General features: G+C 43.0%; 1 pseudogene across 1 annotated transcript; it reads right to left on the reverse strand.

Moving 5' to 3' along the window:
• Positions 1–17815: 17815 nt before the first annotated feature.
• LOC109790126 (CRM-domain containing factor CFM2, chloroplastic-like) lies at positions 17816–23204 on the reverse strand (annotated as a pseudogene). Its single transcript, XR_014429846.1, has 10 exons — positions 23154–23204; positions 22698–23006; positions 22195–22254; positions 21460–22128; positions 20478–20943; positions 20266–20396; positions 19567–19689; positions 18322–18392; positions 18128–18223; positions 17816–18026 (listed from the first exon to the last, which is right to left on the reverse strand). The product of XR_014429846.1 is annotated as a CRM-domain containing factor CFM2, chloroplastic-like (transcript).
• Positions 23205–26624: the final 3420 nt, after the last annotated feature.

Genomic DNA, 26624 nt, shown 5'->3' on the forward strand with positions numbered 1-26624 from the left:
GCTTCTTGCGCAAGCTGCTTTTGTGCACCTTCGCTTCCGTCCAGTCTCTGTCGCTATTTTCACAGTTTTCGCTGCCATTTCCGGTGACCCCGTCATTATTAGGGTTGTTTTGTGAGGAAGAGTATCAGGTACTTCCTTTCTACAGTTTTCTATTCTCTTTTCCCCAGATCTTGTTTTTCTTTAATGGCTGGTGGAAGTGGTGCCGGTTCTTCTGCGCCTGCCAGGGGCAAGGCGCACGGCAAGGCGGTGGCTACCAGGAGAGCCGCTGTCGAGAAGAAGGACCTGCCTCCGCCCAAGGACCTGGAGCCAGGCATCCCTGGCTACGACTGGGTCAGGCGTGAGATGGCGGGGGTCCAGAGCGTTTTTTGATCGTACAAAAATTTCAAACAAGAGTTTTTCCGAGTCGCTCTTGTGAATGTCAACCCATTGGAAGATGGGGCGTTCTACTTCGGCAGGCTGCCGAAATTTCCCTTCTATTGGTGCCCCTGACCGTCTAGGTTTCATGGGGTGGGCATCGAGAGCCTCGTCTGATGGAACTAGGTGAGGAGATTGATGTTCCTTCACTTGATTCCATGCAAGGACCGAATGCTTCTTGAGGTTAATTCCTTTGATGAAGCTTGAATCTCCATGAAAGAAGCTTCCATGGAAGAGAAGCCATGAGAAGTGGTTCGGTTACTTCTAGTTAGGGTAGAAGCCATGAGAAGTGGTTCGGTTACTTCTAGTTAGAGAGCCTCGTCTGAATTTCAATACGGCCGTATTGAACTCAATACGGCTGTATTGAAGCTTCAATACGGCCGTATTAAGTTCAGTACGGCCGTATTGGGCTTCATTCCCTCCACTTCCTTATTTTGAGCTATTCTAAGACCTCTAGACCTACAGAGAACCCTCCTAGGGCCTTCCAGGAGTCCTTCTGGCTGATCTTCCTTCAGTCTTCGAGAGTCTTCAAGCTTTATTTCCGACCCAGACAATTTTAGGGGTCTACAGCTGCCCCCCCTTTACTTAGTCAAACGGTCTTTTGGTGTACCGGCTGACAAGTAAAGGAGTTGACCCAATTGTCCGGGTGATGTGCCAACCTTCTGACTTGTAGCGTCTTCCGGTGGAAAATTATTGAGTAGCCTCTCCAGGTTGTTGCATACCTCGGCGCTTCTGACAACCTCGGTAGCTAAGTTTAACACCAACGTGCCTCTGACGACGCTGATGGCTGAGTATTGTCTCTCCAGACCTTGAGTATTGTCTCTCCAGACCTTGAGTACTGTCTCTCCAGACCTTGAGTACTGTCTCTCCAGACCTTGAGTACCGTCTCTCCAGACTTTGTTTGAGTACCGTCTCTCCAGACTTTGTTCGAGTACCGTCTCTCCAGACTTTGTTCGAGTACCGTCTCTCCAGACCTTGAGTACTGTCTCTCCAGACTTTGTTTGAGTACCGTCTCTCCAGACTTTGTTTGAGTACCGTCTCTCCAGACTTTGTTTGAGTACCGTCTCTCTAGACTTTGTTTGAGTACCGTCTCTCCAGACTTGTGCATACCTCGGTGCTCTCGACAACTGGGTAGCTGAGTATTGCCTTTTAGGCTTTGAGATGATTTTGTCTCCACAGTCCACGATGCTGCTTCGACGGTTTTTTCTGATTTTGTGCCACTGAGGGCTGGATAACGCAGGGATCCGTCTAGGGGATGTGCAGTCATTCACAGGTTCCCGTGCCCCAACTTGCATTGCATTGTTGGTACCCATGGGGAATTTCTGACTCCTTGGGGTGTAGACACAGATGCTCTTTCTCTCTGAGTTGAGCGATGCCTTATGTTTGGCTGACGTCCTTTGACGTTGGTGGAGTATCCCGGTTCATCCTTATTCGGGTATCTCTTTTTGATTTTCTGATTTTTGCCTCTGTGTAGGCTGTTATCCGCTGGGGGATTTCGTCGTTGATTTTGATTAGCCTCTTCTGTTAGGCGTATTGGCTTGACGTTCGATGTTTGGCTAAGAGCCGGATTCCACTTGGGGAATACTTATTGATATTTTTGATTTTCTTCTCCTTTTTGCAGGGATGCCTCTTGAGTAGGCGATTGGGGATTTGGGGATCTTATTGTATCCCAGAGTATTATTTAGGAAGCCTCTACAGGCTTAGCCTCGCTCAGTGCTTTGAGTCGGAGAGCTATCTTCCACTGAGGAAGTGTTAAGTCCTTTGACTTGTATATATTGTTTGGATGATCGCACTTCCATTGGGGATTGCGTCGATTTTGCTTTGATAGCTCTCGCTGGGGATTTTTCCGTGAGCTTGAGCTGAGGTTCCCTCTGGGGAGTATTATTTCTGCGAGCCTCTCCAGGCTCAGTTATTCTGCATACTGTGGAGGATGTGGAGTATTATTTTGGTAAGCCTCTCCAGGCTTAGTTATTCGGTACAAATTGTTTGTTGGATTTTCTATATCCTTGCCTTTTTTATTTTCGGCTTTTTCTGTATTTTGCCTTTTCTTCTGATTTGGCTTTTTCTGTATTTTGCCTTTTTTATGTTTTTGGCTTTTGCTGTACAGAAATTAAAAGTGCTAAAGAAATTAAATTCAGTTATTATGAGAGAGTATTATTTCGGCAAGCCTCTCCAGGCTCAGTTATTTTGTAGGAGTATTATTTCGGCAAGCCTCTCCAGGCTCAATTATTCTGAAGGAGTATTGTTTCGGCAAGCCTCTCCAGGCTCAATTATTCTGTACGAGTATTATTTCGGCAAGCCTCTCCAGGCTCAATTATTCTGAGAGTATTCTTTCGGCAAGCCTCTCCAGGCTCAATTATTCTGAGAGTATTCTTTCGGCAAGCCTCTCCAGGCTCAATTATTCTGAGAGAGTATTATTTCGGCGAGCCTCTCCAGGCTCAGTTATTTTGAGAGTATTCTTTCGGCAAGCCTCTCCAGGCTCAATTATTCTGTATGATGCTGTTGATTTTCTGAATCTTTGTATTTTGCTTGCTGCTGTCATACACAAGCAATTTTCTATTTTTCTATTTTATGCAGTTGCCTCATGATAAGGTCTTTGAATGTGCAACTAATGTGTGTGTGATGCACAAATGCAATACAATTTTTTATTTTTGTTCATTTATTTAGAAAAGTGAGTGGCTCTCCCTATCCTCTTCTTCTTGGAGGACTTTCTGTCATTGACGCGAGGGAGTATTTTTGTGAGCCTTTATGCAGGAGATTATGGATTTTACAGGAACCCCTCCAATTTTCTTTTATTGACCGATTATTAGAGTTTCGTACAATTTTTAGAAACATCAATTTAAAGGCATAATCACAAGGTCAAGAGAGAAAAGAAACAAATGGATACTTTATTGATATTCAAATGTTTGTACAGAAAGATTTACAAAGGGATTCTCTGAAGAATGGCTGGCCAGGGTAGGCTGTACATTTTTTGGCTTAAACAATTACATCTGTGATTGCTGCCCTTCCCGTTCCCTAGTTGCTTCGGGTGAGATGCCTGAGCCAGGAGTGTAGATGCTGCAAGACGCTTGCTTCTAGAAGATTATCACTTGAAATGCCTTTTCGGTTTTCGATTCAAGTGATCGTTGCTTGCTTTACTTTTTGCATCTTATTCTTTTGCCCCTAATTTTTGCCTAGGACATGTCCTAGCGGGGATAATTTTGCCTTTGTTTTGCCTAGTACCCTTGTACTGGCGGGCTTTTCGTTTTGCCCTAACTTTTGCCTAGGATGCCCTTTTTGGGTTTTCATCCTAGCGGGCTGATGCAAGCAACGTCTTCAAGCATAATACTTCTTTACCACGTCAGCGTTGACTGGGTATCGAAGTTCTTCTCCATCCATGTCTGTGAGAATCAATGCTCCTCCGGAGAAGGCTCGCTTCACCACGTATGGTCCTTCGTAATTTGGGGCCCACTTTCCGATTTTGTCCTTTTGAGCTGGTAGCAATTTCTTCATCACCAGCTCTCCCTCATGGTAGATTCGAGGATGGACTTTCTTGTCAAAAGCCTTTTTGATCTTCCTTTGGTAGGCTTGACCATGGCATATGGCGTTCAGTCGTTTTTCTTCGATAAGGTTCAATTGGTCGTATCGACTTTGAACCCATTCTGCCTCGGAAAGTTTTGCTTCCATGATTACTCTCAGAGAAGGTATCTCGACTTCAACCGGCAGAACTGCCTCCATTCCATAAACAAGGGAGAATGGAGTAGCTCCTGTGGATGTACGTACTGAAGTCCTATAACCATGGAGAGCGAAGGGTAGCATCTCATGCCAGTCTTTGAGTGAGACAACCATCTTTTGTACTATCTTCTTGATATTCTTATTGGCTGCCTCGACTGCCCCATTCATCTTTGGTCGATATGGGGAAGAGTTGTGGTGCTGAATTTTGAATTCTTTGCACAGTTCTTCCACCATCTTATTATTCAAATTGGATCCATTATCAGTGATGATTTTGTCGGGAATACCGTATCTGCATATGATATTCTTTCTGATGAAGGATGTTACCACCTTTCGGGTCACATGAGCATACGATGCCGCTTCTACCCATTTGGTGAAATAGTCAATGGCTACAAGAATGAACCTATGTCCATTAGATGCCTTTGGCTCGATGGGTCCAATAACATCCATGCCCCACATTGCGAATGGCCATGGTGAAGCCAACACATTGAGTGGCGTTGGTGGGACATGAATGTTGTCAGCGTATGCTTGACACTTGTGGCATTTCCGGACGTATTGGTAACAATCCCTTTCAATGGTCGACCAAAAATATCCTGCTCTGAGGATTTTCTTAGCCATTGCAGGCCCGGGAATATGGGTACCGAAAACCCCCTCATGTATTTCTTTGATTACATTTTGAGCTTCGACTTGGTCTATACATCTCAACAAGACCGAGTCATAATTCTTTTTGTAGAGGGTTTCTCCAATCAACAGAAATCCTATGGCCCTTCTTCGGATATGCTTTTTATCATTATCGCTAGCCATATCAGGATATTCCCCTTTTGACAGATATTGTTTGATGTCATGGAACCATGGATAATCATCAACAGCTTCATCTATCAGTAGGCAGAACGCTTGCTTATCGTGCCGCCGGATATTGATGATGGGCATTTCATGCTCCTTATCCAGGGCGAACATCGATGATAGTGTAGCAAGGGCGTCGGCGAACTGATTTTCCTCCCTTGGGATATATTCAAAGACGACATTTTGAAAGAATTGTATCAGGTCTTTGATATGTTCAACATATGGTATCAGTTTAGGATTTCGGACTTCCCATTCACCTCGTAGTTGGTGGATGACTAAAGCCGAATCTCCGAATACTTTGAGCTTTAGGATACCATTGTTGATTGCTGCTTGGATTCCTAACGCGCAAGCCTCGTATTCGGCCATGTTATTTGTACAGTCGAAGTTGAGTCTTGCCGTTAAGGGGATATGCTTTCCTTGTGGGGAGATTAATACTGTTCCAATCCCCTGTCCAAGCATGTTGGAGGCTCCATCGAAATACATGGTCCACGTATCATCCTTAGGATCTTCATGTTGTAAATGCATTATATCCTCATCGGGGAAATCATCCTGAAGGGATTGATAGTCATTGGTCGGCCCGTGTGCTAGGTAATCAGCTAGGGTACTACCCTTGATGGCTTTTTGTGTGACATGTATGATGTCGAATTCTGATAATTGTACTTGCCATCGGGCGATCTTCCCAGTGATTATTGGCTTGTCGAACACATACTTAATTGGATCCATTTTGGAAACCAACCAAGTAGTATGCCTTATCATATACTGCCTGAGCCTTTGTGTTGCCCATGCTAACGCACAACAAGTCTTTTCTAATGGCGTGTAGCGGGTTTCATAATCTAGAAATTTCTTGCTCAAGTAGTAGATGGCTCGTTCTTTCTTTCCAGTTTCGTCCTGTTGCCCTAGCACGGCTCCCATGGACTCATCAAGCACTGTTAGATAGAGGATTAATGGCCTTCCTTCGACAGGTGGCACCAATACTGGTGGATTGGCCAAGCACTGTTTGACCTTGTCAAAAGCTCGTTGACAATTCTCATCCCAAGTTTCGGAATGATTCTTGCGCAATAGCTTGAATATTGGCTTGCACGTGTCAGTCAACTGTGCGATGAACCTTGCAATGTAGTTCACCCTGCCAAGGAATCCTCTTATCTCCTTCTCGGTTTTAGGAGGAGGCATTTCCATTATTGCCTTTACTTTATCGGGGTCCACCTCTATGCCTTTTTCACTGACGATGAACCCGAGAAGCTTACCCGACCGAACTCCGAAAGTACACTTAGCCGGGTTTAGCTTAAGCTGATACTTACGAAGCCGATTGAATAATTTTCTCAAATATTGGATGTGGTCCATCTCGTCTTTTGACTTTGCGATCATGTCATCCACGTATACTTCAATTTCTTTGTGGATCATATCGTGGAATAGCGTCACCATCGCTCGTTGGTAGGTGGCACCCGCATTTTTAAGTCCAAAAGGCATCACCCTGTAGCAGAAAGTGCCCCAGGGTGTGATGAAAGAAGTTTTCTCGCGGTCTTCTATATTCATCTTGATTTGATTATACCCCGAGTATCCATCCATAAAGGAATAGAGTGTGTTTGTGGCAGTGTGATCCACAAGTGTATCGATGTGTGGCAAGGGAAAATCGTCCTTTGGACTGGCACGATTCAAATCCCTATAATCAACACACACTCTAACCTTCCCATTCTTTTTGATGACTGGCACAATGTTAGCCAGCCATTCAGGATATTGGGATACGACCAAGAATCCCGCATCTAATTGCTTTTCTACCTCCTCCTTGATCTTTAAAGACCATTCGGGCTTGATTCGTCGAAGCTTTTTGCTTAACGGGTCGAAACCCTTCTTTTAATGGCAACTCATGCTCGACGATGTTAGAGTCCAATCCGGGCATATCACGGTACGACCATGCAAATACGTCCTTGTATTCCCTTAATAATTGGATCAACTGTATTCTTATTCCATCACTGATATGGGTCCCAATGTTGACCTCTTTCAATTCTTGACCCTGCCCCAAATTCACGGTCTCCAATTCTTCTTGATACGGTTGGAGTAGACGAGCTTCTTGATCTAGCAGCCTTTGCAGATCCGGAGAGATGGTCTCCTCATCACTGTCCAACTCAACCCATTCATCCTCGGCTTTCGGATTCCGGTCAGAGCGAGCAATCACAGACATAATTATTTATTGGTTCTGTTTAGGTTTAGAGTTTATTAATATTAATGAGAGAGAGAGAATAGAACAAAATGAGAGAATAATGTGTGAAAAATGTCTCTTTATTGATATATGTACAAAACCCTTATTTACATGAAAGGTCCTCATGATCTCGGGTACTGATCATGAGTCCCTAAAAGAAAATTAAGAAAATTAAGGAGAGGCCCTATTGTGGCTTGCCCTTCTCTCTACTCCTGCTTCGGTAGAGGGTTCTTGCTCACGTCGGGCGCTGTCGAATCGAAAGTGACCCACCCAGCATCAATAAGGCCTTGGACCTTGTGTTTGAGAGCTAGACAGTTCTCTGTTGAATGCCCTGGTGCTCCCGAATGGTATAGACATTTGTCCTGAGGCTTGTACCAATCGGGGTAAGGTGGGTCGATCTTTCTTGGTGGAATATAGGCTAGAAGTTGGGCTTCTACTAGCTTCGGCAGGAGATCACTATAAGTGGTCGGAAGTTTGTCAAACTTCTTCACAGAGTTGTATTGCGATTTGCCTGACTTCGAAGTGGAAGAAGATGGAGAAATGGTTACAGCGTTGACTCCTCCTTCTTTCTTCTTCCCGAAGGCCTTCTTAGCTTCATATGGTTGGGAAGGCTTAGCCAGCTTCCCACTTTTAAGTCCTTGTTCCACCCTTTCTCCAATGGTGATGATGTCCGAGAAGAGTGTCGTTGTGTTCCCTATCATTTTATCGTAATAGGGACCAGTCAACGAGTTGATGAATAAGGACACCGTCTCCTTATCTGACAGCGGGGGCTCTATCTGTGCCGCCAACTCCCTCCAACGTTGGGCGTACGCCTTGAAGGATTCATCATTCTTTTTACTCAAGGCTTGAAGATCAGACCTATCGGGTGTTAGGTCGATGTTGTATTTATAGCGCTTGAGAAAGGCGTCAGCCAACTGCCTCCATGTATGTACTAGATTTCCATCTAGCTGCATATACCAGTTGAGTGCAGTTTCAGCTAAGCTCTCTTGAAAGCAGTGGATCAAGAGCTTTTCATTTGTGGCATATGCGGCCATCTTGCGACAGTACATGGTGAGATGACTTTTGGGGCAAGTCGATCCCACGTACTTTGGGAAATCCGGCACTTTAAATTTAGGAGGGAATTGGATGTCCCTCACTAAACACATGTCGGCGGCATCCTTGATGTCAAAATCATGCCCCTCCATAGCCCTCAGCCGATCCTCGAGGGCGTGGAATTGTTCTTTTGATACTTCGGGCTCTTTAATCATAATTCCAGCCCCAAGGGGTACAGTGTGTGGAGGATCTTTTTCATGCTCTTCCTCCTCTCCCTCATGATGGGACCCATGATCACTGTGATGAGATCCATGGATGTTGTGATGACGCATGAGTTCCATCATTTGCGCCATTTGGTCTTTAAGTTGTGAAAGCTCGGTTGTGAGCTTTTTGTTTTGCTCCTCTAATGCTTCCATTTTCTTGATCTTCTTTGCGCGTGTGAGGACAGAGAGATGACCAGCCACTTTCTAAAATGAATGTTTATTCTAATTAGCTTATTTATGATATGAATACACTCTCGATGTGAGCTTGATAATCTTTCATCTTTAAGGCGCTGCCTTTTTAAGATGAAAGTTTATCACCCTCCCTAGCCTATGATTTCTCCACAACGGAGAATCTCAATAGTCACGGGTCTCTTTCACTTACATCGAGAGGGTATTAGTGAACCTATAAATAATGATGAGGATGCATGAGGTATTATTGATAATGATGCCTATGCTCCTTACTTTTATTATATTTTCACACATGGTTTTTCCTCTCATGTCATGGTTTTTTCATGCATGAGGATTATTTTTAGACCTTATCACGAGGTTATTTATTAATGCACAAACAATTGCACATAAGCATTTACACAAACAATTCACTCATCCACGAACAGTCACGAGCGAATCACGAGGTAGGGGTCTCCTGCAGAAAAGTGCATATTCAAGGTGGATCTAACTGTTCTCACCGGTCTGAGGCCCCCAAGGTGCCCCCATTATAGGGACCCAATTCCTCTTGTCGTAAGTCGATGGAAAGCTCCAACGCACTATCGGACTCAAGTTCATGGTTATCACCTTGAGTGATGCTTTCCGACAACGGTCTACGGGCACCTATAGACCCATTCGACAACCGGCCGTAATAACATTCACTCCCTATGGTTAATCACTCATGCCCCCGGGTATAGAGGGAACTGTTGTGTGCAAAGGTTTGTGTACAGTTTGTATTTCAAACAATTGCGGAATTTAAACATACAACAGTTATTTAAAGCCACAAAATAAATCATATTATCATACAATCAAGGGGTAATGAAGTAATTTTAACTATTATTTGTTAAAAATAATCTGTCACTAAATGAGACTGACTCTCGAAGCTTCCCCAGTGGAGTCGCCATCTGTCGCCACCGGCCCAAACGGGCCTCGGCGGTCGCGAAGACGGTCGAGCTCGCTTATTATTTTAGTTTTGAAAAATGTATTGGATTATTAGAACGACTTGTTCTCAAACTGAGACCTTGTCGATCTTATCCAATTTATTTATTAAAATGTCTCACCAATCCATATTAATCCCAAGCGGGACCCTCCATGGATTAGTGGTTTTCGTAAAAGGAGGGTTCGTGGAGTCGCCACCAATGTTTTACTCAAAACATTGGAAAAAGGGATAAGGCAATTGATTTTATAAATCAACTTTGGCCATTACAACCAGAGTTGGGTAAGGGAGTCGGTTACGCGTGGGGAAGGTGTTAGCACCCCACAGCGCCCCTTTCGGGTTCCCTATGACAGATTATTTTCTAAAATAACAGCGTAAAATTACTAAATTACCCCTATTTATTTTAAGCAATTATAAATTAACTATCTACATGATGACAGTTTAAATATGCACACAGAAAGCAGTAAAAGGAAGGATTTAAGAAGAAACCTCTTGAAGCGTGCTTTATATATTGAGTAAAACTGGGAAGCTTTTTGGCGTTCCCTCGCTCTACAAGCTCGCTCGCTCCTTCCTAAAAACTTTTAACTATGGAAATCCGGGGGATTTCCCTTCGACTAGGTTCGATCCTCAAGCAAAATGGCTCGGGGCTCAAGAACTTTGTCGGATCAACTCTCCGAGTGATTTCTAGGGCAGAACACTGCTCAAAAACCCCAGAATACTCAAGGAGAGGGTTCAAAACTATCTGAAAAAGTGTGGAATGACGTCCAATTGACGTCATATTTATAGGGAATAGGCGCAATACGGCCTACAGAAGCAATACGGCCGTATTGAAATTTTTGAACTTCAATACGGCCGTATTGAGTTCAATACGGCCGTATTGAAATTCAGAAATTTCAATACGGCCGTATTGAGTTCAATACGGCTGTATTGAAGCTTCAATACGGCCGTATTAAGTTCAGTACGGCCGTATTGGGCTTCATTCCCTCCACTTCCTTATTTTGAGCTATTCTAAGACCTCTAGACCTACAGAGAACCCTCCTAGGGCCTTCCAGGAGTCCTTCTGGCTGATCTTCCTTCAGTCTTCGAGAGTCTTCAAGCTTTATTTCCGACCCGGACAATTTTAGGGGTCTACATGGATGAGTGAATCAGGAAGAGATATATATACATGGCTCCATACATTGACGGGTCAGTTTTTTAATTGGTTTTTTAATCATGGTAATTTTATAACTAATTTGTTTGTCATACAATGTAGGTCCCATTGGCAGTTAATGGTAATCATTCCTAAGGAATACACCGTGGTGTGATTTTGTTCACTACATCGAAAACCAAGCCATGAAATTAAATGCCAATTACAAGGTGTTCTTACCCGAAATCTGTTGTAGAGCTAATCTGCCAGGTAAGATCGGGGAGCCTCCTTCACTGGTACGCTGATGCTCCAAGACGGGGGTGGTACCTGCAAAAGAGACTTCGATGCTAAAGTTAGGGTTTATGGGAGTATGAGTCTCGTATAAGTAATGCACGTACCTTGATGTGAATTAGGGTTGCTTTTGGCCCTAGGCCTGAAATAAGATATGATAAGATTAGATAATGGATCTCGTTTGGAGCGAGATCCCTTGAGATCAGTTACGATCTGCCTAAATGTCGAGCTGACGTCGCGTAGCGCGTGCCCGAGGTCATCTTGCGTTGTGATGCCGAGCTCGGGGCTTGGCTTTGCAGTACGGTCAGTACACTAGCACCCCGAGCTCCGAAGACCGTAGGTCGAGGAGTTAAGACCGAGATCGCTAGAGGGGAGTGACCTTTCGTGTATGCTGGCCTGTCAAGGTGCCATGTGTCGTAACTGTTGTTTCTTATTTCGGTAACCGAGGTCAGCGCGTTAATGGTCGTGACGGTTAAGTGATGATGGCCTTATTTAATGCGTGATCAGGTGTGTCCCCTAGCTGACACGTGTTGTGGCCGTTTGGATTTTGCAAAAACCTCTTTTTCTCTCACTCGCGCCTCTTCACCTTTCACTTTACTCTTTTCGTTTTCTTTCTCCCTTGGCTTCTTGCGCAAGCTGCTTTTGTGCACCTTCGCTTCCGTCCAGTCTCTGTCGCTATTTTCACAGTTTTCGCTGCCATTTCCGGTGACCCCGTCATTATTAGGGTTGTTTTGTGAGGAAGAGTATCAGGTACTTCCTTTCTACAGTTTTCTATTCTCTTTTCCCCAGATCTTGTTTTTCTTTAATGGCTGGTGGAAGTGGTGCCGGTTCTTCTGCGCCTGCCAGGGGCAAGGCGCACGGCAAGGCGGTGGCTACCAGGAGAGCCGCTGTCGAGAAGAAGGACCTGCCTCCGCCCAAGGACCTGGAGCCAGGCATCCCTGGCTACGACTGGGTCAGGCGTGAGATGGCGGGGGTCCAGAGCGTTTTTTGATCGTACAAAAATTTCAAACAAGAGTTTTTCCGAGTCGCTCTTGTGAATGTCAACCCATTGGAAGATGGGGCGTTCTACTTCGGCAGGCTGCCGAAATTTCCCTTCTATTGGTGCCCCTGACCGTCTAGGTTTCATGGGGTGGGCATCGAGAGCCTCGTCTGATGGAACTAGGTGAGGAGATTGATGTTCCTTCACTTGATTCCATGCAAGGACCGAATGCTTCTTGAGGTTAATTCCTTTGATGAAGCTTGAATCTCCATGAAAGAAGCTTCCATGGAAGAGAAGCCATGAGAAGTGGTTCGGTTACTTCTAGTTAGGGTAGAAGCTTGAGGAACCTAGGTTAAGGTTTGAAAAACCTTGGTGAAACCTTAAAGAGAAGGTTTTCTCTTCGGTTTTGGTAAGACTCTTGAGAGAGAAATCTGAAGTTTATTTCTCATAAATGTCAAAAGTGTCTACAAATGAGGTAATTACAAATATATAGGGTAGAGGTAGCTTCTAGGAGAAGCTAACCTTAACCATGGTTCACTAGGAACCATGGTAAGGTAGGCTTAACTCCCACGGTTTAGCTAGCTTCTAGGAGAAGCTAACCTTGACCATGGTTCACTTAAGAACCATGGTAAGGTAGGCTTAACCTCCCTTGGTTTAGAAGCTTGCAAGGAAAGCTTCAAAAACCAAGAGGTGAAGCTTGAGAAATTCGGCCAAGAAGAATACTTGGAGCTAGGCGGCCTTGGTCTCAAATGGCTCCTTGATTTATTTTGAAAATCCTTGATTTGGTTTAGTTAGGTTCATCATATGATGATGAAACCTAGCTAAATCAAATCTATGAAAAATTAGGAGCAAAATGAGTCCAATATGCAAAATTTTGCCTAGGCCCAACTCAGGCCCAATTTCTAAGCCCACCCTCAAGCATTGCTAAATGTCACCCCTTTTTCCCTACTGAAAAAATACAAAATGAATGTATCAACTAGGGAGGTTAAATGGAGTTAAACTCTCCAAGTAACCTACCTTAAAATCAATATACAAACACTATTTAAAAGTAAGTAAAGTGCCTCACAAATACAAAGGAAAAAAGTGAACCTATACAAAGAAACTATGTACAAATATATGAAAAGGTCTTGAAGATCATCCCATTCCTCTTGGTTCTTTTAGGATATCACCTCTTGGATTCCTTGACCTTGGCCATAGTCTATCATCGTCGCTCTTCCCCGTCCGCTGGATTGCAAGCTCGTTTTGTCGCTTGCGAACTCGGCGTACAGGGAGAGGGGCTTGGAGAGTGAGTATTTTGTTTTTTGGTGGTTTGTTGGAGTTTGAGTAAGTTCACTTTTCTGATGTGTTTTATTTCTTGTCTGTAGGTATCATGGGGAAGAACTTGTGGCGTGAGCTAAAGCATCGCTACAATGTTACCGAGCTCGAGGTCCCCGAGCCCCGGGAGGAAGATGCTTCCCCACCGAAAAAGAAAGAGGGGAGCGAAGGAGGTCGGGGGGACCTCTGCCCCTCCGGACGTCGAGGAGGTGACCTCCAAGGCTGCCGACGCTGGTGCGGTGGACCTTACCGAGAGTCCACCGCCCAAGGGGGCTCCTCATGTGGCCTCTGAGGAGGTGGCTTAGATTGCCGAGCAGGTTGCTCAATCTGTCGAGGTGGTGAATACCTTGTCTCTTCGGCTTTTTGATGTCTTCTATTGTGTTTTTCTGTGTTCTGACCTAGGGTCATCTTCCATAGGCAGGAGATGCTGTCGAGGCGACGACCCAGGCTACTGGGCATGCCGCCCAGGCTGCTGAGGTGGCGGCTCCAGCCACCGACCAGGCTGCCCATGTTGCTGAGGAAAGTAGTGTTCCCTAATTTTCGTGATTTTCTGTATGTTATCTTTATTTTTCTTTTCTCTTACATGATGCTGGGTTCGAAGGCGAGGTCAGAAGTTCCTATCGTGGAGTTTCCAGTTGCCGAGCAGGGGACGCCGACTTCTGCCTCTGTTGAGACTCGCGGTAAAGGGCCCGAGTCTTGAGGTTCTCGTGTCTACCCCTGAAGCTTCGGCGCCGCCATCTGGTTCGTCACAGGGGGCTTCCCGGAGCCGATACATAGCCTACTGCTTCGGGAAGGGCCTTTCAAAGGTGCGATTGGACCATGTGAGCGCCTCGGCTGACATGGATTCGATGTGGAGCGCGGGGGTGACTGCCGAGAAGTTCTTCCCTCAAGGCTCGCTGAGCTCCGAGGACCAGGGGCTAATAGATGAGGTCGGGCCCGTGGATAGTTTTGATGCTGCCCAGGTCCTTCTGTAGAGGGCTATGGCCATTGTGGGCCACTGGAAGACTCAGGGGTCCAAACAGCAAGAGGACTTAGCTAGACTGAGGGGCCAAGTTCAACAACTGAGGGACGAGAACAAGGTCCTAAAGGGGGAGAATAAGGTTCTGAAAGAGGAGAACAAGGGCCTAAGTGTCGAATTGCGATCCGCGAGGGGGGATCTTGCGAGGGTGCAGAAGTCCCTGGAGATTACTCTACGCTCGAACGAGAACTATGCTTCTCAAGTGGGCGAGCTGCAGGGGTTGGCCTCTTCGTCCCAAAGTCGGGTGCGCTTCCTCGAAGATGAGGTGACGTCCTCCCGCGGTCGGGTTCGCTCTTTGGAGGATGAAGTGACCTCTCTGAAGAGTGAGCTGGCGACAGCGATCGAGAAGCGCCTCTATGACGAGGTCGTGATCGGCGGAAAAGAGGAGGAGGTCGCCACCTTGAAAGCAGAGCTGGCCAGGCAGGAGGCGAAGAGGGCGGCGCTAGAGAAGAGGCTGGGGAAAACCGAACGAGCTATCGTGGTTGAGCACAAGCGCGGTTTCCTCAAGGCGGCTCGTCAGGCAAGGCTTCTCGCCCCGGGGTTCGACCTCTCTGCCATGCATGTGGAGAAGGTAGTCCGCTTTGGGAAGTTGGTAAAGGAGGATGACCTCGAGGGTAGCTCCAGTACTAACGCCTCTGCGTAGGCCATTTAATCTTTTTCTGTTTTATTTTTCTGTTCCTTGAATTCATGTATTGAACTCGGTAAACATAGCTTTGTATATACGTATTTTTCTTTGTCTATTTGCGCTTAATTTTTACTGTTTTGCGCGTTTTGAGACACGTTTGGTGTCTGTTGTGTGTTTTTATGCGTGGTGATACTTTGCTTCGAGTTGGTCATGCCGAGGTTAGACCTCGACCTTGGTTTTTCGTTAAATGAATCTTTTCGGGAAGGTTCAAATTTGACCTGAGGTTCGAACTTGACCTCGAATAAGAGTATTAAGGTTCGTACTCGACCTCATAATAGACTCAGGTGAATTTTCACGAGGTTCGAACTCGACCTCGGATAAGAGTATTAAGGTTCGTACTCGACCTCATAATAGAGTTAGGTGAATTTTCACGAGGTTCGAACTTGACCTCGGATAAGAGTATTAAGGTTCGTACTCGACCTCATAATAGAGTTAGGCGAATTTTCACGAGGTTCGAACTCGACCTCGGATAAGAGTATTAAGGTTCGTACTCGACCTCATAATAGAGTTAGGTGAATTTTCACGGGGTTCGAACTCGACCTCGGATAAGAGTATTAAGGTTCGTACTCGACCTCATAATAGAGTTAGGTGAATTTTCACGAGGTTCGAACTTGACCTCGGATAAGAGTATTAAGGTTCGTACTCGACCTCATAATAGAGTTAGGTGAATTTTCACGAGGTTCGAACTTGACCTCGGATAAGAGTATTAAGGTTCGTACTCGACCTCATAATAGAGTTAGGTGAATTTTCACGAGGTTCGAACTCGACCTCGGATAAGAGTATTAAGGTTCGTACTCGACCTCATAATAGAGTTAGGTGAATTTTCACGAGGTTCGAACTCGACCTCGGATAAGAGTATTAAGGTTCGTACTCGACCTCATAATAGAGTTAGGTGAATTTTCACGAGTTTCGAACTCGACCTCGGATAAGAGTATTAAGGTTCGTACTCGACCTCATAATAGAGTTAGGTGAATTTTCACGAGGTTCGAACTTGACCTCGGATAAGAGTATTAAGGTTCGTACTCGACCTCATAATAGAGTTAGGTGAATTTTCACGAGGTTCGAACTCGACTTCGGATAAGAGTATTAAGGTTCGTACTCGACCTCATAATAGAGTTAGGTGAATTTTCACGAGGTTCGAACTCGACCTCGGATAAGAGTATTAAGGTTCGTACTCGACCTCATAATAGAGTTAGGTGAATTTTCACGAGGTTCGAACTTGACTTCGGATAAGAGTATTAAGGTTCGTACTCGACCTCGGTGAGAGTGAAAGAGGTTGGTTCGATCTCGTCCTTTATAAAAAACATAAAATTAGAATACGAATTGAGCAAAATGAGTCATTTTATTGATTATGTCTGTGTGCCTCGTTAAAAATCCTCTCAGTCAAAGACTGAGGCAGGAAAGAGTGCATAACTTCGTTAATACAAAAAAAAGAAATGGAACTTTAAGGAAGACTACAGGGATCGGTCCTCGGGCCAAGGTCAGTGGCCTCCCTGCGGGCGATGTGAGCTACGGTGGGAGGATCTCCCTTGCTTTGCTTACTGGACGAGGAGATCCTCAGACTCTCGGCGTAACACTACCGAGTTGTCTTCTGATTTGCCTTGACAGAGATGATTTTACCGTCATTCCCTAGGAACTTCATGGTGAGGTGTGGAGTGGATACCACCGCTCCGAGCTGATTCAGGGTTGGTCTCCCGATGATGATGTTATAGGAGGTGTTGGCCTCTACGAGGAGGTACCGAACCATGATTCTCCTTGTATCTGGAGGTACCCCAAAAGTTGTCAGTAGGTCTACGTACCCGCGAGTGTGAACTTGCTCTCCTGCGAAGCTGACTAGGGGTTCCGTGTGAGGTTGGATGAGAGAATGGGGGACGTCTTGCCTAAGGAACGTCGGCCAGTTCAAGACGTCGGCCGAATTCCCTTGGTCGATGAGTGTCTTCTCTACCTCTCAGTTGGCAACTTCCACAATGATAACCATGGGATCATCTTGGTTAGGGCTGACACCCGCGTAGTCCTCGTCAGAGAAAGAGATCGGCGGTGAGCTTTGGTGCGAGGCCGAGGTGGTAGAGTGGATGCAATTGATATTCCGTAGGTGCCTCTTCCAGGCCGAACTGCTGGCGCCTCCTCTGGCGAAACCACCTGTGATTGTGTTAATTACTCCCCGTAAGGGGGTTGTCCCTGTCTCCTGGCTTATCTCGGCTTGCACTACGCCGCTGGCATTTTGTTGGGAGCCAGAGGGTTGGTCCTGCGAGCTCCCGAACCCCGGCCTCTGCCCCGCCCCCGACCACCACAGCCCCACTAGTGGAAAAAAGGCTTTTAAAATCGGTTATTTTGGACTTTTAAAATCGGTTATGGAACCGATCTTAAAAGAGCCGATTTTGAAAAGGTAGACTTTTAAGATCGGTTATCAACCGATTTTAAAAGTAGACTTTTAAGATCGGTTGATTTATAACCGATCTTAAAAGTCTTGACTTTTAAAATCGGTTATAACAGCAACCGATCTTAAAAGTCTACTTTTAAAATCGGTTGTTATATAACCGATCTTAAAAGTCAAGACTTTTAAAATCGGTTGTTTTATAACCAATCTTAAAAGTCAAGACTTTTAAAATCGGTTATGTAACAACCGATTTTAAAAGTCTACTTTTAAAATCGGTTATAGCATAACCGATCTTAAAAGTAGTGATTTTTTTTTTGTATATTTGACTTGTTTTGGGAGCACCTCAGAACAAAAAACCTACAGAAAAACCAGACAGTTCAAAATATTTTCTCAATGAAGCACAAATCGCATACAAATGACAACATGATAAATGTTAATCATATATATATAATTGAATAGTTTTAAATACATCTAATACATAAATGGACTACATTGCTCAATGAAATGTAAGTTCTAACTAGTTAAAGCAATACTATAAAACATAAGCCCAAACTAGTTAAAGTAATGGTCAATAAAAAATGTGGCCCATTGCTCCCTAATGATGTTTATGTCTTCTAGCGGCAATGGTGATCAATCTATAAATATCTGTTAAGAAAAATTAAAATAATTAGTAATAATTCATAAAATATATAGAATGAGAACTTAAAACAAAAAATTTCAAAATTGTAAAACTTACTTCAGTCCACCTAGATACTATTTGTGAATCGATAATAGTATGCATTGTCTTCATTACATAGTATCCGCACTCATAATTTCCTTTTTGTTTATGAGACTACAAAAAGAATATAAAATCAATTTCAATAGAATAGTAATTAAAAAAAATTACTAAATTACTTTAAAAAAATATCATTGCTAGAATTAAAATCTTACTTTAGGAGAGATCCAACTCATTTTTTTTCTTCATCTTTGAACTCTTAAGTATATGATATCCTTCCATGACCCTAATGATAAAATGACATTATGATTAGTGTAAAGTCAAATGTAATGATAATCAATAAAAGAAATTAGATATTTTTAAACAATTTACCTATCTAATAAATTAAGTATGTTTATTTGTAATATTTTTTTGTAATTAGCTTATTATCCTTATTCATATATTCTTAAGGATTTATTAAATTGTTTATTCATACAAGAATTGATATATAAAATCCAACCGTTAATATAAATTCAGTGATTTTTTTTATTTTCTCTCTATTTATCTTCTTATTTAATCATATTAATTATTTATCACATTTATATTTTTCTCTCTTTTTCTAGTCTAGTATATATGATAACAAGGTGTACATCTATTAATTTTGTATGAACAAACCGAGGAAGTTACCACTGCCAGTTTGATTGATGTGTCACTTTAAAAGGATGCCACGTGATCATGTATGACCACTTACTTTTTACATTTAAATGCAAGAAAGATGAATGCTGTAAAATTAAAACTTCACTTCTCGTTCATAAATATCTTAATTGTAGAGTGAATTATTATTCGGTTGAAGGAATAGATTGAAATCTAAGGTTGGGGTCACTTGTTCAAATAATTAACATTTAGGTGCTCATTTTGGAAAGACTTTAACTCTAGGGTATTTCTATTTGTTTTCCCTTTCATTTCTTCTCTTTCTAGGTTATGGTGAAAGACATTGAGCAGAATAACCAGATAGCACCCAGAATTTTCTCTCTTGCGTAAGTTGGTTCATGTGATTTTAATACTTACCTGTCTTATCATTCTTCTCATGTTTTCAGCAAATCCATTCATATATGTACAATTTCAGCAAACATGTGGCTTCGGAACCGGAAGTTCTATTATGGAGCTGAAAAACTGACTTCACCGGGCTTTCATATTTTTGGAAACTATTACTCTCATAACCTTTTTATTTCTAATTTTATGATCTGTTTCTTTTATTTACTAACTAACCAAAATGGGAACATTTCTTAGACAATAGGAAATCTGTCTCTTCCCTAAGCTCCCATATAACTAAATTCCTCTTACAAAACTTGCTATAATTTTTTTTATAATTTTTTATTCTATTTCTCTTTTTTTATTCTTAAAATTGTTCACACAAGGTAGAAGTTTGTTTCTAATATATGAGTTAATTTAGAAAGTATTTTGAAAGTATTCTACTGTACCTGTTTTGTCAATTCCTCTCTTTCAGCTAAAACTGCAGCCACACTTGTTGGAACAAAGTCTTTCCCACGGTATATAACAATGAAATATTTATTCCTTAGCAGCAAGGTACCTCCTGTTAACATCTGCACCATAACAAGGAAAAAATCACTTTTCTGAAATTAAAATTGAAAGAAATAATAGCTAGTTCTCTATTCTTAGCTTATCATGTCTTAGCAATAAAATGACCACAGATAAAGAAAAAGAAAAGAAGATTTGACCACATTAAGTGCAGCCAGCCCAGATAACGTGTTTAATATCTTCAATGTAACAGAATTGTTTTCAGATAAAATTAAAAAATAAAATAACTAGTGCTGAATGAGGTTTTGGGTAAAAATTAAAAATGGAGAAGGCATGCTAATTGTGAGACATTATTATTCCTAGCTGATAAAATTATAATAAAAGGAAAACCAACTCTCAAAGATAAATGCATAAACAAATTATTATAATTCTGGTTGGCAGTGAGTGGTGACACTTACTGAATATAACATAGCCAGCAGCTTAAAAAGACAAGCAGATTATAACGAAAAAAATTAATATAAATTTACATCCAATCGTGATTTTTTAATTGAACAGTCAGCACTTCTAGAGAATGCGATGCACTATATTTGATACAAGCATGAATGCACAAGCAAATAATTGCGAAATTGCAAATACCAAACCTTAATCTCCTCAGACATTAGTTCATTGTTCGTGTTCTGGATCCCACGTTTGACAGCAATCTTAGCAACTAAACTTTTCTCCCAAAGCTTAAGGATAGCACATGCCAGACCTTGGTGATTTCTATTTCTCCCTTCATTATGTTTCAGAAAAAACATGTATAAGTAAAAAAGAAAAATAAATTTAACAAAATCTTGCAATAGATGAATCTTACCTAAGGCAAAATGACAAGGAAGTGATTTTGCAAGCTTCCTTAAATTAGTCATCTCTGCATTTGTCAGCCGAGAACGCATTCCTGTAGGAAGAAGCCTAAACGGTGTTTTGTAACCTGGAACTGTCCGGGGAAGTAAATCAGCATCAACAGGAAGTATTCTCGTGCCCCACCATTCAAGAAAACGAGGACCTAATTCATCAAGCAGTGCATTGTACTCTGCTTCCGCCTCTGTCACATTCTTAGGCTGTTCTTGCTCCCTCACAACCACCTCACTCTTGTCCAGAGACGAGGTTGCATTACTGTCTCCACTTTTTAACAAACTTCCCGACGATACATCTGGCACAAAAAAGCCCTCACCTTTCTTCTCAACAACTTCCTTCCGCGAGTCAGGCCCTTGGTAATCAATACCATGATACACCATCATAACACTTCCTGACCTCCACGTAACTAATCCTCCAGTTCGACGCTGCACACTACATCCTATCAGTCAACGTGTTCCTCAAACACAACACAAATTCAAAACATTCAACATACACAGAATCACGAAGCATGTAACAACCTACTGACTCCATTGACATGGAAGACAAACATGCACATTCCAAAGCAACTTCCAACTCACCAAAGTCCTATCTAGAGAAACTTCTCAATAAGTAATCAGAGGAAAAGAAAATAAAAAGATAATATGATTTAAACTTCTCTCATAAGTTAAAATGATTTAAACTTCTCACAATGAAATGAAGTAACTAGTAAGAGTAATATTTTTTGACACCTTTATTCTAAGAAAACTCAACTAACACTATGCATTTATCTGTATATCTCTCTTCTTATCAGATCACATCACTTATCAGATACTAGCTTCTCTTACTCTTCTCTCTCTTTCTAGGTGTAGATTGACACTAGGGTGTCCATGGATCATTTGCAAACTAGTAATAATTGCAAGAGCCATGTTATGCGTTTATCATGAAAGTGCAAGAAATTGAACCTCAACAATGTCATGAGCCTTCTTCATGTCCCTTGCAAGCTCCTCATGAAACTTGAGCCTCACCAGCTCCTCCTTGCTCCACCTCTTGTGAATCTTCTCCATGACCTCCTGAGTGAGTCCAGCCTTGGGGACACTAACCCTCTCCCTCACACGCATCCCCTCTCTTCTCAACCTCCTCAAACCCTCTTCTCCATCACTCACCACCACCACCTCCTTCTCCTCCTCCCTCTCCCACGGCAGCATTGTCCCCTCCCCCTCCTCGTCGTCCCCGGCTGCCAACGCGGCGTCCGGCCGAACCCACTCTCACCGGAGCAGCTCGACGAGCCTCTCATCTCCGGTCACCGGCGGCAGATTACTCGCCGGAGATTCGTTTTCTTCTTCTTCTTCTTCTTCTTCTTCTTCTTCTTCTTCTTCTTCTTCTTCTTGTTGGTCTTCTTCCGTGGGCAAACCTACGTTGCGTAGCCGGAGGACGATTCTCTCGACGGCGTTCTGCGGCTTGTTGGCGGCGGCGCGGGGAGGGGGGTCGTCGGCGGGGAGGGTTTTGGGAGAGGGGGATTTGGTGAGCCAGGGTGCGGAGATGTTAGGTTTAGGGGTTGGGAGAGAAGCGAAGGCGACGGTGCGAATGCGAAATGGGGATTGAAGGAAGTGAGAGGAAGAGCGAGGAGGGTTTCAGAGAATTCAGAGAGATTACAAGTGTTATCCAGGACGGTTTCAGACAGCTGCCTCTTTGTGAACCTGGACGAACAAAGCAGAGATAGTGGAGGCCGAAATTGCTGAAACGTGAGGCCGAAATTGCTGAAACGTAAAAGGGAACATAGAAAGGAAAATTGATTATCATTTTAAGATCGGTTATCCAGGAAACCGATTTTGAATGTTGTATACAAAATCGGTTCCTTTATAATCGATCTTAAAAGTAGTAAAAAAGACATGATTTAAAATCAGTTAAAATGTAACTGATTTTAAAAATACTTTTTAAAATCGGTTATATTTGAACCGATTTTAAATGTATACCTTTTAAGATCGGTCATAAAATAACCGATCTTAAAAGTACTTTTAAGATCGGTTAAATTTGAACCGATCTTAAAAGTGTCATATTATTTACAAAATTGCCACCGCGACACTTTTAAGATCGGTTACAAGGTAACCGATCTTAAAACTCCGATTTTAAATCCAATTTTTGCACTAGTGCCCCCTCGGTGACCCTGCTGTCGCTGGATGTACTGGCCGAGGTGACCTGCCTGCATGAGCTCTTCGATACGGTCCCGGAGCGTGCGACACTCCTCCGTGGTGTGACCGTGGTTCCTGTGGTACCGACAGTGCTTGGATTTGTCGGCACTGTTGGGAGTGTGGCCTGGTGATGGAAGGGCGAGTAGGTTGCTGTTGCTGGCTTCTTCCAGGATGTGGACTCTGGGTGCGTTCAGGGGAGTGTAGAAGTCATATCTCCCCCCTCTGTTTGCCCTAGCCGACTTCTTAAATTGGCTGTCGTTGTTGACTTTGATTTTATCATTGTGCCCCTGTTCTGGCTTCGTTGGTCCTTTTCCGCGAACCTGGTCACGGAAGGCGGAGTGTTCCTCCATCTGGATGTAGCCTGCAGCGCAGGCGCGAAGCTCGTCCATGTCGCGGGGAGACTCTCGACACATGCTGTCGACGAATGGCCTGGGCTTGAGTGCCATGAGCATGGCATGTAGGGTGACCTCAGGATTCAGGTTCCTGATCTTAATCGAGGTGGCGGCGAATCGTTCCATGAACGCCCGGAGTGGTTCGTCGTCGTTTTGCCTAAGACTAGCCAGGGCGGCTGAAGTGACATAGTGAGGTCAGCTCATCGCATATTGCACGGTGAACCTCCTGACTAGGGTGCTGAAGCTGTCAATGGACTCAGCAGGCAGTTGGGTGTACCAGTTGAGCGCAGTGAGGTCGGAAACACCCTACACAAGATAGAATCATTGTTAGTGTAGAGGTTTACCTGCGTTGTATACAGGTCGATGTGCTCTTCCGGGTCCGTCGTGCCATCGTAGCGATCAAGGTGGAGAGGCTTCCACCCGTGAGGGAGTGGTGTCTCCATGATGCCATCCACAAAAGGGTGGCAGCGGAAAGTTGCCTGATCTCTTGCGACATGAGTAGAGGCCTTGCTGACTTCATGGGTCAGCTTGTGCGTCGATGCATGAGACCGATGTGAAGCAGGTCTAGGGGTTGGAACCCTAGTTGCAGTCCGGGATTGGGAGACTGAGTGTGCTTCTTCCTCGTGGAGGTTGCTCGACTGAGGCTGATGATCAGAGGGGCGCCGAGGGAGTTGAGCGCGAATACGCTCCTTCTTGGCGCGCAACGCCGCCAGGTCGGCTTCATTGGCGGTCCGCATTGCCGCTAGGTCGGTTTTGTGCTTGGCACGCATGTTGCATAGATCGGCATCGTGTTGCTGCCGCATCTGCTCGACTTAGTCGATCAGTCTCCTCAATGTGGCTTCGTTATACATGGCAGTTGAATGTTCTGCGTCGTCTGTTGCGCGTCTACTATGGCTTCTAGTGAATACCATGAGCGTGGCCGATAAGAGCTGTCTCGATCGACCCCACGGTGGACGCCAAATGTTCTTACCGGAAATCCGTTGTAGAGCTGATCCGCCAAGTAAGATTGGGGAGCCTCCTTCACTGGTACGCTGATGCTCCAAGACGGGGGTGGTACCTGCAAAAGAGACCCCGATGCTAAAGTTAGGGTTTGTGGGAGTATGAGTATCGTATAAGTAATGCACGTACCTTGATGTGAATTAGGGTTGCTTTGGGCCCTGGGCCTGAAATAAGATATGATAAGATTAGATAATGGATCTCGTTTGGATCGAGATCCCTTGAGATCAGTTACGATCTGCCTAAATGTCGAGCTGACGTCGCGTAACGCGTGCCCGAGGTCATCTTGCATTGTGATGGAGCCTTTTCTAATGTAAAATCCTTAAAATATCCAACGTTAAAGACCCCTTTTGTACTAGTGATAAGAGGTTAAATTCATAGGTGAACTCTTAGGTTGGGTAGGTTGCAGTTGTGTAGGCGGCTGATTCACCAATAGTTGGTGTTTATTCGGAGGATCCATGATTGTTGGAGGTGTGTAGTTAGGCGGAAGGCCATATGATGGCCATTAGACCTCTACAGGATCAACTTGTTGGCGGGGTCTATTAAGATGTAGAGTTAATGGTTGTGATGGGATTGGGGTAAAGCCAGGTGGATATGCAGGAGAAGTTGACAATTCTCCTATGGCTATTGGAGGATTCCCTTCTACATTTTTCATTTGCATAGACTACAACATCTCCAGAATTTGGGTCATTTGTTCCTTCAACTGATTGACATCATTCCTCAATTCTCCATTGTGTTCCTCTATCTCATCCATGATCTTGGCTTGAGAGCGTGTCCTATAAGGATGCTGAGGAAACAATTTTTTTTTTTGATTTATTATTTTTTTTTAGTACAAAATGAACTTATGAGTATAAAAGGAAAGGAAAAAGAAACAAATTTTTGGAAAAAAAATGATTTTGTATTCAATTTGAAGAGCAATTCCCCGTATCTTAACACTAGAGGCAAAACCTCTTAAGTCATACGACAGTTGACACTTATTTCAAGGGAGCATTCACTCCTCAATGGATAAGGTCATTTTAATAGCAATGTAATAGTACGAGCCATATTTTCAAACAAGGAACAAGCATTTCAAGATCAAAATGTGATTAACAATCACTCAAGGGAGAATTCTCTCCTCAATAAATGATGTCTAAAACAAGTTATATATCAAGTCAAATGTGTTATTATTTTGGCAGATCTTACCTACCCTTTGGAGATCATTTTTTAGCACATTCCCTGATGCATTGCTAGTATGATTTTGAATCTCCTCCATATTGAATACTATCAATTGTTTTAAAGTGTTAATAAGACAAAGACTTAGTTAAATGAAAAAAAAGCAACCTAATATGCCCCTAATATGCATGTATGCATGGCTTTCCATCATTTTTATCTTTTATTTGTTTATTAAATTTTATTTTGGGCAAGAAAAATAATCTAGATACTAAAATGATATTGGATATAAATGTATGATGCATGAATGTATTAACATGCTTTTTGTTGTTAGCACGAACATGTATAAAAAGAGGGATAAATAGTAGTATAATGTGACCTATTACGGTAAACCTAGGGTAGCAAATTTCTAAGGTTAACAACCTAATTTGGAAGGTCATTAAGTCCACCTATTAGTGCATGGTTTTATGGGTGGATTTAGACTCCTTAAGATTTATTGGTCCCTAGGTTGCCCTTATCATATAAATAAGGACCTAGTGCATGAATTACTCATAAGTAGGGAACATACCCTCTCAATATGATTAACCCATGCTACTAGTAACAACCTGAGGAGTAACTCAACAACGGTCAAGTAAGAATTAAGCCCCTCAATAACAGTCATCAAGCCACCTTCTCTTCTTAGGTTCGCATAGGCTCGGGTATATAGCCCAAAGTGTGTGAGGTTCAAGGGTTAGTGGGTGTGTGGGGTAACAAACAAATATGTAAACCTAAAAATTATCTAAATCTCACAAAAGAGAGGTAAAGAAAAATGTATAACAAATAAATAAATAAAACCCTAATTTAAGCTTAAATCCAACAAAGGATGTGTAAAAAAAATAAAACAAAAATAAAAAAAAGGGTAAAATCAATATTTATAAAGTCATAATTTTGCACAATTAATTTAATAAGGCTTGACTCTCAAATGTTCCAAGTAGAGTCGCCATCTTTCGTAATTGGGATCACGACGGGATGATGCAAACATTATTTTTTCAATGGAGCCGCCACCAATATTTTATTTTAAGGGAAAAAACATTGGTAAACTCTTTAAAATCAAAATTGGGTTCGGAAGTCAATTACGTATAGGGAAGGTATTAACACCCTATGACGCCTGTAAAAATAGTACCTTTAATTAATCATGCAAAATTACATAAATTCATAAATATTTTTTTACCCTAAAAATATATGATTTACATGATATTAAAGGTAGAAACGCTACTCAATTAACATCATAAATTGTTGCATACGAGAAGGTAATTTATATGTGAAATAAACCTCTTTTATTCTTTTTTTTTTTAAAAAGGAAACTTGTATAAGAATTTAAGTTAGCAAATGGCTAATCATTAAACCCTCAAAATCAAATAA

The sequence above is a fragment of the Cajanus cajan genome, chromosome 9, assembly GCF_000230855.2.
Source record: "Cajanus cajan strain Asha chromosome 9, NIPB_CcT2T_4, whole genome shotgun sequence".
Classification (NCBI taxonomy): domain Eukaryota; kingdom Viridiplantae; phylum Streptophyta; class Magnoliopsida; order Fabales; family Fabaceae; genus Cajanus; species Cajanus cajan.